This window comes from Danio rerio, chromosome 23 (assembly GCF_052040795.2).
Source record: "Danio rerio strain M-AB ecotype USA chromosome 23, GRCz13ab, whole genome shotgun sequence".
Taxonomy (NCBI): Eukaryota; Metazoa; Chordata; class Actinopteri; order Cypriniformes; family Danionidae; genus Danio; species Danio rerio.
This window is the reverse complement of record NC_141043.1, coordinates 19,367,588-19,384,535: the sequence shown is the minus strand read 5'-3', so window position 1 is coordinate 19,384,535 and position 16,948 is coordinate 19,367,588. Positions and strand designations below refer to the sequence as shown.

At 36.8% G+C, this 16,948-nt stretch overlaps 1 pseudogene across 1 annotated transcript; it reads right to left on the bottom strand.

Annotated features, from left to right (window-relative positions):
* Nucleotides 1–1,757: 1,757 nt before the first annotated feature.
* Nucleotides 1,758–4,919, bottom strand: LOC137489168 (uncharacterized; annotated as a pseudogene). The gene is made up of 5 exons (XR_015524218.1): nucleotides 3,485–4,919; nucleotides 3,106–3,300; nucleotides 2,875–3,022; nucleotides 2,138–2,342; nucleotides 1,758–2,060 (listed from the first exon to the last, which is right to left on the bottom strand). The product of XR_015524218.1 is annotated as an uncharacterized LOC137489168, transcript variant X1 (transcript).
* Nucleotides 4,920–16,948: the final 12,029 nt, after the last annotated feature.

Sequence of the window (16,948 nt, the reverse complement as noted above, 5' to 3'; positions counted from 1 at the left end):
ATTCGCAGCAGAAATAGCAAAAAATGTTTGCAGATTCTGTCTGGCCCTAATATTAAGGTTTTAAACATACATTTTGTGTGATCCCTCTTATTTTTTTGCTAAATAATCAATTAATAATAGAATGTTTCACATTACTCATACCTTTTGAGCTCAACTGTAAGTATGATTTGACAGTTTATTTTAATAAAACTTTTACATAAACTTTACACTTGGATGTGTGACTGCATTTTGTTTTAAATGATTTTGAATTAAAATGTGTGTGCCAACGAATGCAATTCATACCTACAAACCCTCTTGTTTTTGCCATATTAATTCTACCATATTTTACCATTCTATCCGCTGTCTTCCGTGTGTGTTTTTCCAGTATTTCTCTCGCATTTGTAATGTTTCTATGAAAAGTTAAAGTAGCAGCTGCACAGAGCCGATCTCATGTGATATAATTGCAAGAACTGTTTAAGAGAATTAAGCTTTCACATTATTTTGATTGACAGCACGTTGAAATTAATGTAAAAACGGCCGCATTCACGTCCTTTCCAGTAAAGCTTTATGCGTCTTTTGCCGCCCTTATGCAGCCTCTGAATCAGTATGACGGTGCTGGACGCGCTCCATAGTGATAAAGACGGCTTCTATACACGCGATTTGAAGATGCATGAGAGCGGATACTTTAAGATTCAGGTGTGTAAATAGAAAAAAATATTACACAATAATATGTAAACATGTTTTATTTGAAACACATAATATTATCTTAAAATAGCATAAACAAAACAAATGTTTTCATTGCATTCTTAAAGTCAGACTCGCACCTCTGTTATCAAACAAAACAGAGGATCAAACTAAATTCATTTGTTGCTCTTTAGTAAATAACTATAGTAACTGTAATCAATATTTAAATGCAATAAATAAAAATGTTCTCTTTTGAAGCTGACGGTCCATGAATTTACGACAAAAGCCTTTACGATAAAGTTAACTTTACACCAGCTTATCATGGCTTTAGCCTATAGAATTATAGTGTTTTTCTCATACTATACAGGATGCAAATATGCGATTTCGGACGCAGTTCAGGTGTGGCCGTGCGTCACTGTCCCCCTGCCTGGAAAAAAACACCTTGTCTGCATTTATGTTAAGTAAAAGCCCATGCATGCAGTGACTGAGTGGCGATAATGAATAATTAATGATATGGCAGCCCGTTGCTCCCAAAAACATTAGAAGTTGATTAAAAGTGTGGTAATATTAAGCTTAAGCTTACCAATTCCTTATTATCCAATTTGTCATGGCAGTTTTTATTTAAAGGCATTGTTTGTTCTCTTTTTGTTTTCTATTTTGCGCTCCACGTCTCTTTACTCTTCTCTCCATTTTGAACATGTGACTGTAACCGAGCAACGGTTCAATCAAATGGTCAATGAAAAGGGAGGGGTGGTATAATTTTTTTATTCAATAAAATACAATTGTATATTTATATAAAATGCAGGATAAACATTTTGAACCAAAAATACGTAATTATTTTGTTTAATATGTATAATGATATGTATAATTTCAAAAATAGTTTTGCCACAATGGCGCCCCCCCATGTGTGGCGCCCCTATGCGCCGCATATACTGCATACCCCCTTTTTGCACCACTGTAGCCAACCACAGTCATATCTGTTGAGTGCATGAACACAATGGTCAATCTGAATCCACTCACATGCATTGAAATAGAACATTTCACATTTTTTAAAAATTTCAATACAGAAAGGTACCCCCCCCCTTACTTGTGGTTTATGCTGTGTATCTTCTTGTTGTGTTGATGAGATCCAGTAGAGCTTGTTTAAAGTATAAGAAGTCACCGTTTACCGCATTGTTATAACAAAAAGAAATATCTGGGTACAGTTCAGCGTAGTGGTGTTCAACGCATTCTCTTTGTCTGCCTGGGGAAAAGGGATCTCTTCCAAAGATTGATTGTCTGGTAAGTGAAGATCTCAGTTCTGTCTCATAAAGTTCAGCAGCTTCATCGGCATGTGGCAACAGTTCCTCCGAGATTTTATTTAGACACCAATGCCAAAACATTGGGAATGCCTTTACCTGAAGTAAAAATTGTTAATAAGATTTACAGTTCTTAATCTTTAATACTTTAATAAAACTGTGTTATTTGAGTATACCTGGAATCCTGTGTTCATTCCAAACTTGTACAACTCTACTGATGCCAAGGTGACATAGCTGGCATGTGAAGCTGGAGACACAGTATCTGACAAGGTTGTCCTCCATATCCAACGATTCTTGGTCCACTAGCTCTACAAGTGCTGTTTTGAGTGGATAATTAACCCTATTATTTATCTCTGGCCACATCCTTTCAACTGTGTGGTTCTGTAATTGTGAAAACAAAAGAACAATAATGAAATACAGTTTACACTTCATAATGTAAACACATGAACAGCATGATCTACATTTGTAGTAATTCATTTTCCTTTAAAATGTCTTAGATTTATAAGCATGGTTTTGAAAGTTGTCACGTTGTTACAATCATCAATGTGTATATGGTTTACCACAGTTCTGAAGAATGAGTGAGTTAAAATTTTTAGGACTGACACATGCTATAAAACCCCCTTTTCACAAGATTCAAGTCATTGCCCAGGGATAATAATGTTGAGTTTTGAAAATTAATATGTATATTTAAACTGAGTTAATATGTGGACAGCACATAAAAATTGTGGAATATTTTCAAGGCAGCACAAATAATTAAATAAATAAGCGTATCATCCTTATGACATCTTTTATTTGAAAAAAATATTAACATTATGGTGTATGTACATTTATAACTGCAACTTTGCCTTTTTATATGCGCCAAGAGCTGATTTTTTTAAAATGAAACATTTTGCAAATCAAGCTTGTACTGTACCTTAGTTGATTGTGTTTGCATGTATGGTTGTCTCTCTGGTCTGTTTCGGTAACCTTCAATCATTTCTTGAATGAACAAGGATAAGTAAAATTCCTTTCCATGATCCACTCTAATTTAGTCCCACATGCCATGGTTAACAACGGCAGATCTGATAAATAATTATGATAATAATAATTAATATTATTACAGTAATAAATATTACTAAACTGCAAATTCATCGAAATAACTGACCTGTAAACATCCTCATAAATTAAAAGATTGTTCTTTATTGGCATAGATGAAAAAGAAACAATTTTGCTGCTAAATCCATCAATCGCCAAGACATGTGTTGCTCCAAACATAGCCAATTTTTTCATTTTGGTCCATGTGCAACTTATGTCCTATGCACTCTGCAGTATAAGGAACTGGATTCAGGTTACGTGCACCCTGAGCACACGAGTATGGATTAATATATTGCATTATAAAATATTCAGGACATGGTCACAAACACATATAGTAAAATGAGCTTAAACAACTCTATTGAGTAATAATGACTGCGTTATCCCACTTTATTGGACAGCTACCCAATATTTTTAACTGTAGCCTATTTATCAAACATGCACATACTTACATGGCATCGTGGTTCATGGTATGGTTGTTGAATTGTCCTCAACAATCGTCCCACTCTGCCCTCGCCTGCTCGTATCCCAGTTGCTGACAGGTATCCTGTCATGAGTTTTCTGCCAAATGTTGGCCCTGTCTATCAGGACACAATATTTAATTAAATGTAGGCTATGTGTTGTTGGTACAGTAATTAGCTACCCAAACAATGAATTATAGACATTACCTTACTTATGGCATTAGCTATTGCCAGTTCTAAGTGGGAGTCCGATGTATGTCCTCTTCTTACAATGTTGCTCTGTCCACAAAACCTTCGGATACTCATTTCAGAACAACCGCGACCAGCACCGTGTTGAACTAGCATGTCTGAGATCTCTGAAAATGTTGCTCCAGTTTGTATACTATTAGAAATAATTTGCGCAAATGGCTCAAGTGTGGACATGTTTCCCGAAGAAAAAGGCAGGCAATTAGACATAGCATTAATTTCAGATTAGTTATAGGTATAATGGAAATACAGCGCAACTTAGGGTGTTTATTGTTTTTGGTATAATTAAATTGAATAATACACTAACTACGATTAAACGAATATAGAAAAATAACACACAAATCCTTTTTTTTTTATTTTATTTTTGCGTTCAGTAACAATAAAACAGTGTTTTCCATTGTTTTGCTTTCAATGTTACTTTACAAAATGAATAAAGCATCGTAATTTAAATTTATATATATATAAGATACACTCCATTCATATGCACACATAATACATTCTATACATATACATACACAAACATGATAGACTCCATACATTTGCACACACGAGGGAGGTGCTTGGAGTAGTGCCGCTGCTCTTCCACATCAGGAGTCAGCTGACGTAGCTCGGGCATCTGTTTCGGATGCTTACTGGACACCTACCTAGGGAGGGTGTTCCAGGCCAGTCCGACCGAGAAGAGGCCTTGGGGAGGACCTAGGACACACTGGAGGGACTTTGTCTCTCTGCCGGCCTGGGAACATCTCAGGATTCTACCAGAGAAGCTGGAGGAAGTGTCTGGGGAAAGAAAAGTCTGGAGTTCTTTCCTAAGACTGCTGCCCCTGTGACTCAGCCCCGGATAAGCGGATTAAAAAGAGATATCAGTGCTTCCCAAAGGTTTAAAATGTTCTTGCAGTGGTAGCAGGATTGAAACACACCTTTTACCCACGGCACATGCTTACCTACATGCGACAAAAAAGTGATTTTTAACAATATTTTTATTTATTATTAACTGTTTCTATTTTTTACTGTTAGAATAAAAAAAGACTGTAAGAATAAAAAAAAAGAAAAGAAGTATTTATTTAACGTTTATTCTGTCTAGGAGTCATGTGCACCCACTGAGAGGTAACATCTGCTGTTGGCATTTTGTACAGTATTGCCAAAGCATGTTAGATATGAATAAAATGTTTCATAAATCAACATCATCAAATAAAAAAAATACATACAACAAACGACAGATAAGTGACATAAGGAAATAAAAACATGTATGAAATAAAAATCTCTAAAAAGTAAAATAACTACAAGTATAAAAAAATTTGATTATTTAAATGAGGCAAATGAGTTAATTAACCATTTCTAATGGTGTACATATATTTTGCAGCCAATTTAGATGTATTTCCGTCCTCTTTGAGTAAATACAGAAGTTTATCTGAGTCGTTTAGATCAAATAATTAGTTACATAATGTTTCGGTTTTGCGACTGTATATATATATATATATATATATATATATATATATATATATATATATATATATATATATATATATATATATATATACAGTTGAAGTCAGAATTATTAGCCCCCCCTTTGATTTTTTTTGTTCTTTTTAAAATATTTTTATAATATAATTACCATAACCTGCCTAATTAACCCAGTTAAACCTTTAAATGTCACTTTAAGCTGTATAGAAGTGTCATAAAATATCCAGTCAAATATTGTTTACTGTCATCATGGCAAAGATAAAATAAATCAGTTATTAGAAATAAAATATTAAAACTATTCTGTTTAAAAATGTGTTGAAAAAAAATCTACTCTTCGTTAAACAGAAATTTGGGAAAAAAAAAATAAACAGGGGGGCTAATAATTCTGACTTCAACTGTATATGTGTGTGTGTGTGTGTGTGTGTGTGTGTGTGTGTGTGTGTGTGTGTGTGTGCGCGTGCGTGCATGCATGCGTGTGTGTGTGTGTGTGTGTGTGTGTGTGTGTGTGTGTGTGTGTTTTAGGATCTGTTTTAAAGATCTTCTAATGCAGGGGTGCTTAACCCATATCCTGGAAATGTACCTTCTTGCAATTTTCTTTAAACAAACACCCCTGTCTTTAAGTAACAAGTGTTTTTTCAAATCCTTCTTAGTTGGTTTACTTGTGTTTGATAAGGGTATGAGCTAAATATCTTCCTCTGCAGGAAGATAGATCTCCAGGAATTGAGCACCCCTGTTCTAATGGGTCAATCTCTGACATTGTTAAACCAGGAAAACAACACTATAGTTCAAAACAAACCATTTATCGTAGTTCTAGAAAAAGAAAACTTAAAAAACAAAATAGTAGAAGACTTTAAGATTTGTAACTTTCTAGATCTTATTTGTCCAAGCATACACACTACAAAATGACTAAAATTCAAAATGTAAAAAGCATAATAGGACCCCTTTAATATTTTTGCATATTCCCAGTGTAAATTTCATATATGGAAAAACTGAAGATGAAATGTTAAAATGTAAACATTTTCACTTGTCTGTAGGACGCAATCAGCTCGCAATTTTTCATCTGTCACAACAGTTGACATGATGTCCTAAATGGAAGTTAGAGGAAGATAAACAAGCTGAAAAATGACAGGACCAAAAAAAAAAGGAAGAAGAGGAAAATGTCAGAATACGTTTCAGCGATTTTTTCACTTCCATCACTGACAGGGAGAGAGAGGATCAGAGAGCTTGAAAGTAGATGCGACTCCAATAGAATGCCATAGCATACTTGATTAAGAGAAGGAAAAGCTTGTTTTGGTCAAAAGGTCAATTCACCCCAGGAAGCATTTTAGCATTTACACTAATGTGTGATACGGTTACCTTTAACATGTTTTTTCTGTCATTTTTGACTGTGTCGTTGAAACTACTTTTGATTCTATGTAAACACCTGCTCTTCTATAATTGTTTTTTGGTACATTAAAAAAAAGACATGGATGTTGCTGTAGAGCACTCTGAAATGGGCTATTTACAAATACATACTGTATGAAACGATGTAAAACAGACATATCAATACTGCACATAATGGAGACGCTGTTACTCACACTGGTGTGTTGTAACTTTACCGCCAAATCCAATGTATTCAAAAATGGATTTTCATTTTTTTCTGAGTTGTTTAAAGACAACTTAATAATAAAATAAAGCAAATAAACAGAAATGCATTTTAATATCAGATCTGGAATATTATTTTATAAAGTTACAACAATTGACAAATACATGACTGTAAACTGATATATTACATCAATCTTACTACTCTGCTGTTTTTGCTCAGCTCTTCATACTAAAAAGCATTACACTTTTTTTATGTCTAGTCTTTCATGTGCCAGTTTATAATTATGCATCAATGACGTAGAGAAAAGAATGCAAAGAAAATGAATATGACCTTGTGCATTTTGTGAAAGAAGCATTTGCATGTAATAACAAATAAAATGAGGAAGTCTTAGAGGTTGAAAACATAAATGGGACGTGAAAATTTGTGGAGTAAGATCTGAGCAACATGTAAAAATCACAAAGTTTAATATAAACAGCATGGCTAAATGTGTTGATGTTATAATTTCTGTAAAACAGAGAGAAGATTTTTTTCAACACATTTCTAAACATGATAGTTTTAATAACTTATTTCTAATAACTGATTTGTTTTATCTTTGCCATGATGACAGTAAATAATATTTGACTACATATTTTTCAAGACACTTCTATACAGCCTAAAGTGACATTTAAAGGCTTAACTAGGTTAATTAGGTTAACTAGGCAAGTTAGGGTAATTAGGCAAGTTATTGTATAATGATTGTTCCCCTTCGGATGGGGAACTCCAATGCTATAGTGGAATTATTCCACTAGAATTTCGTTCAGAAAGCCAATCAACTGAAAGAGTATGTAAATGGGCCAATGAAATGCCAAATGAATTGGCAGTATCAGCTTATGCACCTGATGTTTGTTGTAATCAGTTTAGCATAAAAGCACAGCGAAAGCAAGATGAGGCGTCTTTTTCGCTTCATGGACTTCTACAGCCTTCTGAGAGAGTCGACGAGGGTTCTTTCTGCTGATATCCAGCGATTTCGAGCAAATAAGAGCGGTCTCCCGATTTAGAGTGTGTATACGTGGTGGCAGACGATCGAGCTGGGCTTCTCCCTTGCCTGGCGTTCTTGGGGTCCTGTCCTCCAGAGCGGTGCGTACAAAGTTGCAGATTTCCTAAAAGACCAACACAATCGTGCAGCACGTCCTTTTCAGGATGGCGCTCTGACTGCGTTTCTGGATGCGGTGGTTTCTTGTCCCTGGATGATGGGCACGAGCATTGCGTTGCATGTCTGTGGTCCAGCATGTTAATGCATTGCTCGCGGGTATTTCATGTTGTCATTGCGTTGCCATGTTTTTTTGCACAGTTAAGATCACCCTTGCAAAAGGGCGAACCACCCCAGCCGTCCTCTGCACTGCAGCAGGCACTCGGGCTGGTCTGAGAGTTCCAGTGGGAGATTATCCATCCGACGCAAACATCAATTAAAGAGCACTTTTCCACTTCCTCGGATGTGACAGCCCAAACTCGGCCAGTCTGGGACGCTATGCCTTCCTGGTCGCAGGTTCTGTGCATTTCGCCAGTGGCTCACAGGCGCTGGGAGGATGGTCTCTTTTCTCCAACCCCTTGAGCCCACCCTCCGGAGCTTGGGTGCAAGGTGAGAGTGAATCTCTCGCCTCCGGCTCTTCCGCGGGACCCTCGCACTTCCCGGATCAGCACACCCAATCCGCGCTGCCCCACTGCTGATATGTCAGCGATTGTAGCAATAAGTACATTAGTGAGAGATCTGCCTACCTGGTTAGCGTGGGCCAGCCCTTAGCGGTGGCTCATATGCACACCATATGCTCTTATGCATATCAGGCAATGCAATTCAAAAATGGCTCCCCAGGTGTGTATTTCACCAGGGTCAGCCCCCTGTCTGCCCCTGTCCCTGACAGAGGAGACTGCTGTCCTACTGGCAAAGGATGCAATCGAGACGGTACCTACAGCTGAGATGGAGAGCGGGTTTTATAGCCCGTACTTCATCGTGCCCAAAAAGAGCGGTGGGTCACGGCCTATCCTAGATCTGTGCGTTTTGAACCGCTGTCTGCACTAGCTGCCGTTCAGAATGCTAACGCAGAAGTGCATCCTCCGGTGCATTCGTCTTCACGATTGGTTTCCAGCGATAGACCTGAAGGACGCATACTTCCATGTCTCCATTCTTCCATGCCATCTTCAGTTTCTGCGGTTTGCGTTCAAAGGTCGAGCTTTTCCATACAAAGTCCTTCCCTTCAGGCTCTCTCTGTCTCCGTGGGTCTTCAACAAGCTCGCGGAGGGTGCCTTAGCGCCCCTTCGGCTCACGGGCATCTGCATACTCAATTAGCATAGCAAACTCACCCCCATGCAGAGGATCTCTTTTCTTGGGCTGGAGCTGGACTAGGTCACCATGACTATGAGTCCCCAGACGCGCATGGCACGGGGGCACACACCGAATCACTGTTACTGTGCTGTCTAATTCTTCTTTGAAGTGGGATAAGTAATGGACATGGAACACATTAAAAGACCATGCCTCTCTATGATGCAGGTGCGCTCACGCTTGCTTGACAAACCTCTCATCGGAGGCAAAGGTACTGTAAGGTGCAGTCATTATGGCATTTTCCAGGCATTTCTCATAAGTGGAATAATTCCACTACAGCATTGGAGTTTCCCAAAAGTAACCCTCGTTCCCCGAGGAGGGGAATGGAAATGCCATATCGCATTGCCATAATGACTGTCCGTTAGCTGTAGGTGTCAGTCTCTTTAGCCTAATAAGGATGCCTCATCTTGCTTTCGATGTGCTTTAATGCTAAATTGATTGCAATAAGCATCAGGTGCACAAGCTGATGCTGCCAATTCATTTGGCATTTCATTGGTCCGTTTACATACTCGTTTACGGTTGGCTTTCAGAACGAAATTCCCAAAAGTGGAATAATTCCACTATAGCATTTCCGTTCCCCTCCTCGGTGAATGAGGGTTACTTTAGTAACCAGAGCATTTGTTCTGTAGACTATCAAAGTCTTATTTGTTTTATTTCAACTAGATTTAAAGCAATTTCACATTGGTCACATCCATAACAGAAAAGTGTCACATCCATAGCAAAGCTTTTCCTTCATAAATGTACATATGTCAAATAAAATAAAATCAATCATGTTAGTTTTATAAAGAGATAATTCTTATTCTTTTGGTGAGCATTATTATTTTGGGTTGTGCAGTTTAATTCACAGAACTTCTACAAAAGTATACTAAAATTTGAAGACTTTTTTTTTTGTCACATCCATAACACGTTTATTTTTTTCATTTAAAATAAAAAAAAATGTCGATTGATTATTATGATATTTTTTTCTGTTCCCATTATTCTGTGGTCAGTTGTTTTAAAAAATATAAACAGATGTTTCAATATAATGTTAACATATACTTTCTATGTGAATTTATGTTTTGAGTTTTTACTGAAATGTCACATCCATAACGCTGGAGTTGCTCATATATATATATATATATATATATATATATATATATATATATATATATATATATATATATATACATACATATATATATATATATATATATATATATATATATATATATATATATATATATATTAGTGCAGTCAAAGTTAGTTTGTTAATGCATGCGATTAATTTTAAATAATTCACGCATAAAAAAAAATTATACAATTAACGAAGTTGCAGGTTTTTTTTTCCTGTTGTGGCCGACGTGTGTTTCATGTGCAAAGAAATATTGATAAGACCAAAAAAAAAAAAAAACCCTGTTTAAAGGCAAGTTTCAGTATAAAACATTTAATGTCGCATTACCAGGCTTTCCAGCGTTCCCTCCAGAGTTTCATGCAATTTCAGGTGTTTCATTTTTAACTTTCAACTTGTTTTAATGGAATTTGATACCGCATGGCGAACGGAAAGAAAAACCTCTGCAGTTTGTGACTCGGTGGTCTTTTAAGGTAATCAAAAATCACTGCTTACTTGATAGACTCTTAATAAGAGTATTATCTTAATTATATTAAAATCGGAGTATTGGTGTCCATGTAAATGAAGTGCTTGTAAATGATGTCGCGAGCTGTCAAAGACAGCGCAATTCTCTGCCTTTAAGCATGTGCCCTCCAATGTTTCGTTAAGTTTAACGTGTTTCCCCCTCAAATGCAAGTGTCTTCTTCACATTCTTGTGTCAGAATCTTTGTGAAATACAGCCATACTTTAGAACGCTTAGTTTAAGCAAATTTGATGAACGCGATCATGCGTGTTGAATCTGAAGCAGCAGCGGTTCTAAGGGGGGCCCAGGGGGGGGCCGGTGCCCACGTGTCAAAAAGATTTCTTAAAAGGAGGCTAATAACTGACTTAATTTTTATTTATTTTTTAAATCAAAAATGGCTTTTATTCAAGAAATAAACTGTAAGAAAAAAATACATATTATGACTCCAGAAGAATGATTTGTGTTTAAAGGAAATACTGTGAAAATCTCCTTGGTCTGATTTAGATCACTTGAAATACATTACTGTATTGTAAATTAATGGAAGGGCCAAAAAATGGATTTCAACTGCATCTGTTAAAGTTTACAGATGTAAAAATGTGCATTGATGTACTTGAATGTTAGAAATGTGTTATCCAACAATACAAAGTTACTTGTCAAATACATAAACATGGAAGATTATATTGAGTTTAAGTTATTTAATTAGCTTATTTATGTAGACAGGGCAGCACAGTGGCGCAGTGAGTAGCACAATCGCCTCACAGCAAGAAGGTTGCTGGTTCGAGCCCCGGCTGGGTCAGTTGGCATTTCTGTGTGGAGTTTGCATGTTCTCACCGTGTTGGCGTGGGTTTCCTCCGGGTGCTCCGGTTTCCCCCACCAGTCCAAAAACATGTGGTATAGGTAAATTGGGTAAGCTAAATTATCTGTGGTGTATGGGTGTTTCCCAATGATGGGTTGCTGCTGGAAGGGCATCTTCTGCCTTAAACATGCTGGATAAGTTGGCGGCCCCAGATTAATAAAGGGACGAAGCTGAAAAGAAAATTTATGTTTATGAAGACTTCAGAGTGATGCATAAAATAATGACTTTAAGTAGTTTGTGATGTATGTTGAAGTGTATCCCCTAAAAGTATAAGTGGCCCCTGCCTGGGCCCCCCAGTTACACTGGTCTAGAACCGCCACTGAATTGAAGGTAGTCGCTCCGACTGCCCTGTCCTGCGCGCGTTGTGTGTGTGTGTGAGTGTTAGTGTGTCTTTGTCTGTGTGTGCGTGTGCCTACACGCAATTCTAAGCAACAAACCTGCCTAAACGTCGTTGTTTGTAGCCACTAAATCAAAAGTTATGAATTGCCGTGAAATTGTGTTGCACTCTCAGCTCACATAATTCTAAAAAAAAGGTCCACATTGTCCCCCAATAATGTCAACAGACTGAACTGTTTTAGCAACTGTTTGAATGTAAAGGAGAACTAAGAAAAATTGTTTCTTTTTTATAATTAATGTTCTCAACTCACAGCAATACAACTTTATAATGAGTACAATTGTTTGTATTCAATACTTCATTGTTATAATTTTCTATTTTCCATATTTGCAACGCCTGTATTTTGGCATTTTTTTGCCATCCACTTAGAATCCAACTTGGAAATATATATATTTTTTCTTTATTGGCATTGATTGTTTTGAAATTCAAATGGAATTAACATGCCTGTGTTTTCATTTCTGTAATAAATATGGCTGTCAAGCCAGGATCTTGCCAGGGTATGTTGTTTACATGAAGTAATCTGTGTTACAAGTTAAACAAAATTCTAATAAACAAGTATTTGTTTTGAATTTTGAATTTAAATATTTTTGTTGTTTACATTAATTTTAAATTTTAATAGCCAAAATTACAAGTGTCAGTCTTGTAAATCGTGATTAATAAAAAAAAAGTGTGATTAATAATTTTTTTTAATTGATTGACAGCACTAATATATATATATATATATATATATTAGGCTGATTCAGAGGTCAAGGGCGGCCATTTTGTGTTTTAATCATTGTAGTCCTTGATATACAACACTGTAGGGAGTCTATGGATCGTTCCAGAACCGAACAAGTCACAGACCATATTTTTCTTAAAAGATTGGTTGGTGCCTACATGTCTGAGCTTTGATTTCATTTTTAAGGTAAGTCATCCACAGGATGACTTGCCAGTCGCGATCACAACTGCATGCTTATTAACTTTTACACCTTAAAACAGTAAGAGGCTCTACAATCAAAAACCCACCAAACCGGTTTCTGAAAGTGCCTTTTGTTTTACGCCTGCGACCCACATCTGAGAGGAATACGCATTCTAGGCTCACAAAGAAGCGATCACAAGCTTCCAAATTTTAAATAGACATACAGTAAAACTGTGTTTATTTGAGTAATGTATGTTTGCTTTATGTTTCTGTAGGTTTTTGTGTATACATGTTCCATGTGTTTAACAAAACTGTTATGGATAGTTATTGAGTTATAGCCCTCAGTGACAAATGAAATCTACAGAATGTTTATGAAATACTTCATGTTTGGAATTGATTGAAAGCTAGGAAGGTTTCTAATGCATTGGTTTATATGAAGAAACCACACTATGAAAGGTGTCCATGTTATGAGACTTTATTTTAACAACTATGCTATCAAAGCAGCACCGACACAATTTGCCAACCCGGCCTTCTAGAGGATTTCTGATTGGACAAGTGTTGTGTAGACACAGCCTCCACCGAAGCCTATAAAACTTTGAACTAGGAAATTTCATCGTCTTTTTTTGCTGGTCATCTTTGCCAGTCGTCACCACCGCCACTGCCTGGACGTCGCTCTTCTCAAGCTGTGGTCGTTACATCGCCTCGCCGGGAGCCTCGTTACATCACGGAGCAGACCGCGACCTTCACTTGCTGCCAGCTTGACCCCCGATCTGTTTGTGCAACCACTTCAACAACAAGCCATCGGGTCAACACATCCAAACTCTGAAACTCATCGTAACTACAGAAACCCAGGAAGGACTTCGAACGGCGCCTTGTCCAAGATCCTATCCCTAGCAACCGACTAAGGAAACCCCTCTTCACCGACAAGGGAATTCCATCACGTCACTGAAGATGCTACGCTGACCAATCAGCTTCGCCGGGATTTCCCTTTGGACTAGTCAAGGAAACCAAAATTCCATCAGAACGCAAGTAGCACAAACAAGGTTTCTATCCATTGCTGAAACTAGTGTAAATTATGTTTAAGTAGTAAAGAATAGCGAAATTTTCTGCTTTTATGGTTTCTCTCAGGTTGCAATGCTAAGAACTTAGCAAAGGCTAGAAGTTGAATCCACTCAGTCAAAACTCTCCTCAAAACTGCTTGTGCGTGTGTGTATGTATGTGCGTATGTGTGTGTATATTGTTTGTTTTACTTAGATTAGTACTTTGTGTTATAGAGTAGCAATAAACTTTTGTTTCGCTTTAAGATCACTGTTGGTTTGTTGTGTGCTTTATAAGTTAATGCCTCAGCTTCAGATACTGCTACCTTGCTCATTAAATAATTAGATACTGTTTTTATATTGTTATTGTCGGCCACATAATAATATAATACAGAATTGCTTCACACTAAACGTTCTATTTGCCGGACAAATACTTAAGTTAAGTGTAATCTTTAAATAATTCTATGTGAATCATGTTCGAATCTTTGATTCAAATCCCCAAAGTTTAAACATGATTTAAACCAAAGTGCTGATTCTTACAACACTTAAGTCAGAACTTAGGTATCAGTCTTAAACTTTACTAAAAGTGGCTTTTAGATTCTTTAGAAACCTCTCATACTCCTAAAAAAGTCCCACTTCTTACTAAGAATTTTTTTACACCTAAGTCAAAATTTAAGACTACTCTTTAGCATTTTTAAAAAGTTTTATAGATACGGCCCCTGGTCCAGAAGTCCAAATCCAGAACTCTCATGATGCGTGAGAGATCTGAGAAGTGTGTAATCTGAACAGGTGAATGAAAGTTACTTCTCAATGGTAAGACAGTTATGATCCATTATTATATCCATCTGTACAACCTGATGTGTATTTAATTAGTTATGCCTTGGAATGTAAACATTTGGGAAATTGTGATGTCTTTTACTTTCTCATTGTGCTGCATATGTGCTGTATCTATTCCTGCTGCCTGTTTTTGGTATTAATCAAACAACAAAATATAATTAAAGCACACTGCTCTTGACTGAAGCTACCTCATTAATCGTTAAGAATTGTTTAACTTAAACAGTTAAGCTTATAAACCAGTCTCAAATCCAGTTTCAGGAGGACCATAGCTCTGCACAGTTTAGTTCCAATCCTGCTTCAACACACATAGGGCTCTATTTTGACGATCCAGGCGCAAAGTACAAAGCACAGGGCGCAAACGCATTAATAGCATGTCAGAATCCACTTTTGCTATTTTAAGGATGGAAAAATCTGCTTTGCGCCGTGTGACATGGTCTAAGGTGGTTGAGCTTATTCTCTTAATGAGTTATAGGTGTGTTTTGAGAATAAACCAATCAGAGTCTCATCTCTCATTCCCTTTACGAGTTAGTTGCGTCGCACCATGGCACATTTGCTATTTACATGGCAGACTTTGTAAGTGGAAAAATGGAATGCTTCACCAGAGAGAAAACAGTTAAACAGAGCATCTGTAGAGCGAGAATGAGAGATGAGCCTCTTCATTTTTTCCTTTCACTTTCACTCTCGTGGATAGGGAAACATGTTTTACGCACAGACATCCATTAGCCTATACATAATTAATTTTGTTTGTTCCCCGCAAAAATTAGTTTCAAAACTATTTCTAAATTCAGTTTTAATTTCCAGCAAACAAATAAATTATTTTTCATTTGTAAAGATATTTGCGTATTGCTGTACATCCTGTGTGTATTAAGCAATGTGTAAGCGAGGTGCACAACTAACGTGCTCTCCGCTGGACTGCAGACCTCCTCTAAGCTAGTCTATTGAACAGTCTATTTTAGTTCCTCAAAATAGCAACGCGCCGGCAATGCACCCTAACATGCCTTCTTTTTTAGACCAGAATGCCTTTGGCCAAACATATGGGTGCAAATGCATTTGATATTTAAACACCGTGGTGCAAAATGTCAAAATGACTCTTGCGGCGAGCTGAAACTAGCAAACAATTGCGTCGCGCCTTGCAACCGGGAGTTTGATAGGTCCCTTAAGCTGCCGTCAAACTGGGCTTTTCCTTTCATAGACTTCCATTCATACTTTTTATTTTAGCATTATATTTGCTATATTTTATTCATTTTGTATATTATTTCGCTCATGAAGTTTTCTCTTTTATTTTTATTTGACAGTGCTCTTTACGGACTATATACAAACCATACCAGTAACTTAAAACCATAAACCAAACCAAACTGTGAGATATCTGTATTGTTGTACCCCTAATTAATATTTATACGTTATATATTAATATTTATAAATTAATCTAAATAATCATTTTATATGCATGTGTATACTGTGTGCAAAAACACACAGAACAAACACAACTTTCCTGAACTAAATCAATGCGACCTCTAATGTCATTGTGGAATCAGAGAACACAAAGAACAACAGTGATAATGTTGTTAAAGAAATGAACTACCTTTAATAAACATTACCAGTAAGAGTCCTGTTTGGCTTCGAAATTATACACTTCAGCTTTACCTTGCATCATTCCGATTCACTGATTAAATATGTCCCTGTTCACTTAATCCACTCCCAGCTATAAATTATCAATCAGGCATTAAATAAGTGGGTCTTGTCTTCAAGTGGCAATTGTGTGACTTTGGGGTTTATAATGAGATGCTTAACCCCGGTTACAAGAACTGTTTCAAAAAGCTTTTGAAAAATTAATTCTCCTCTTGAGTTCCTTTTTTTGAGGGGGAGCGTAGAAACAAGAGGTTGCTATTGTCCAAAGAGAAGGACCATTGTAAACGAATGCTGATAAGAAGAGAGCAATCACTGAGAGAGAGAAAAAAGGAGACGGGGAAAATAAGAAGGAAAGGATCATTTTGAGTTTCATTGTCATCTCCACACTCAGGGCTGTTTTTATTTCTTTCATCCTAGTATCTCTTCATCCTTTCAAGCCTTCTGTCTCTCTTCCGACGTTCTTTTGTTGATACATAAAAGGATGAAAACAAAGGTGGACTTGATGCACTGGGTAAAAGACCAATTTCATGATGCATTAAAAAGCAT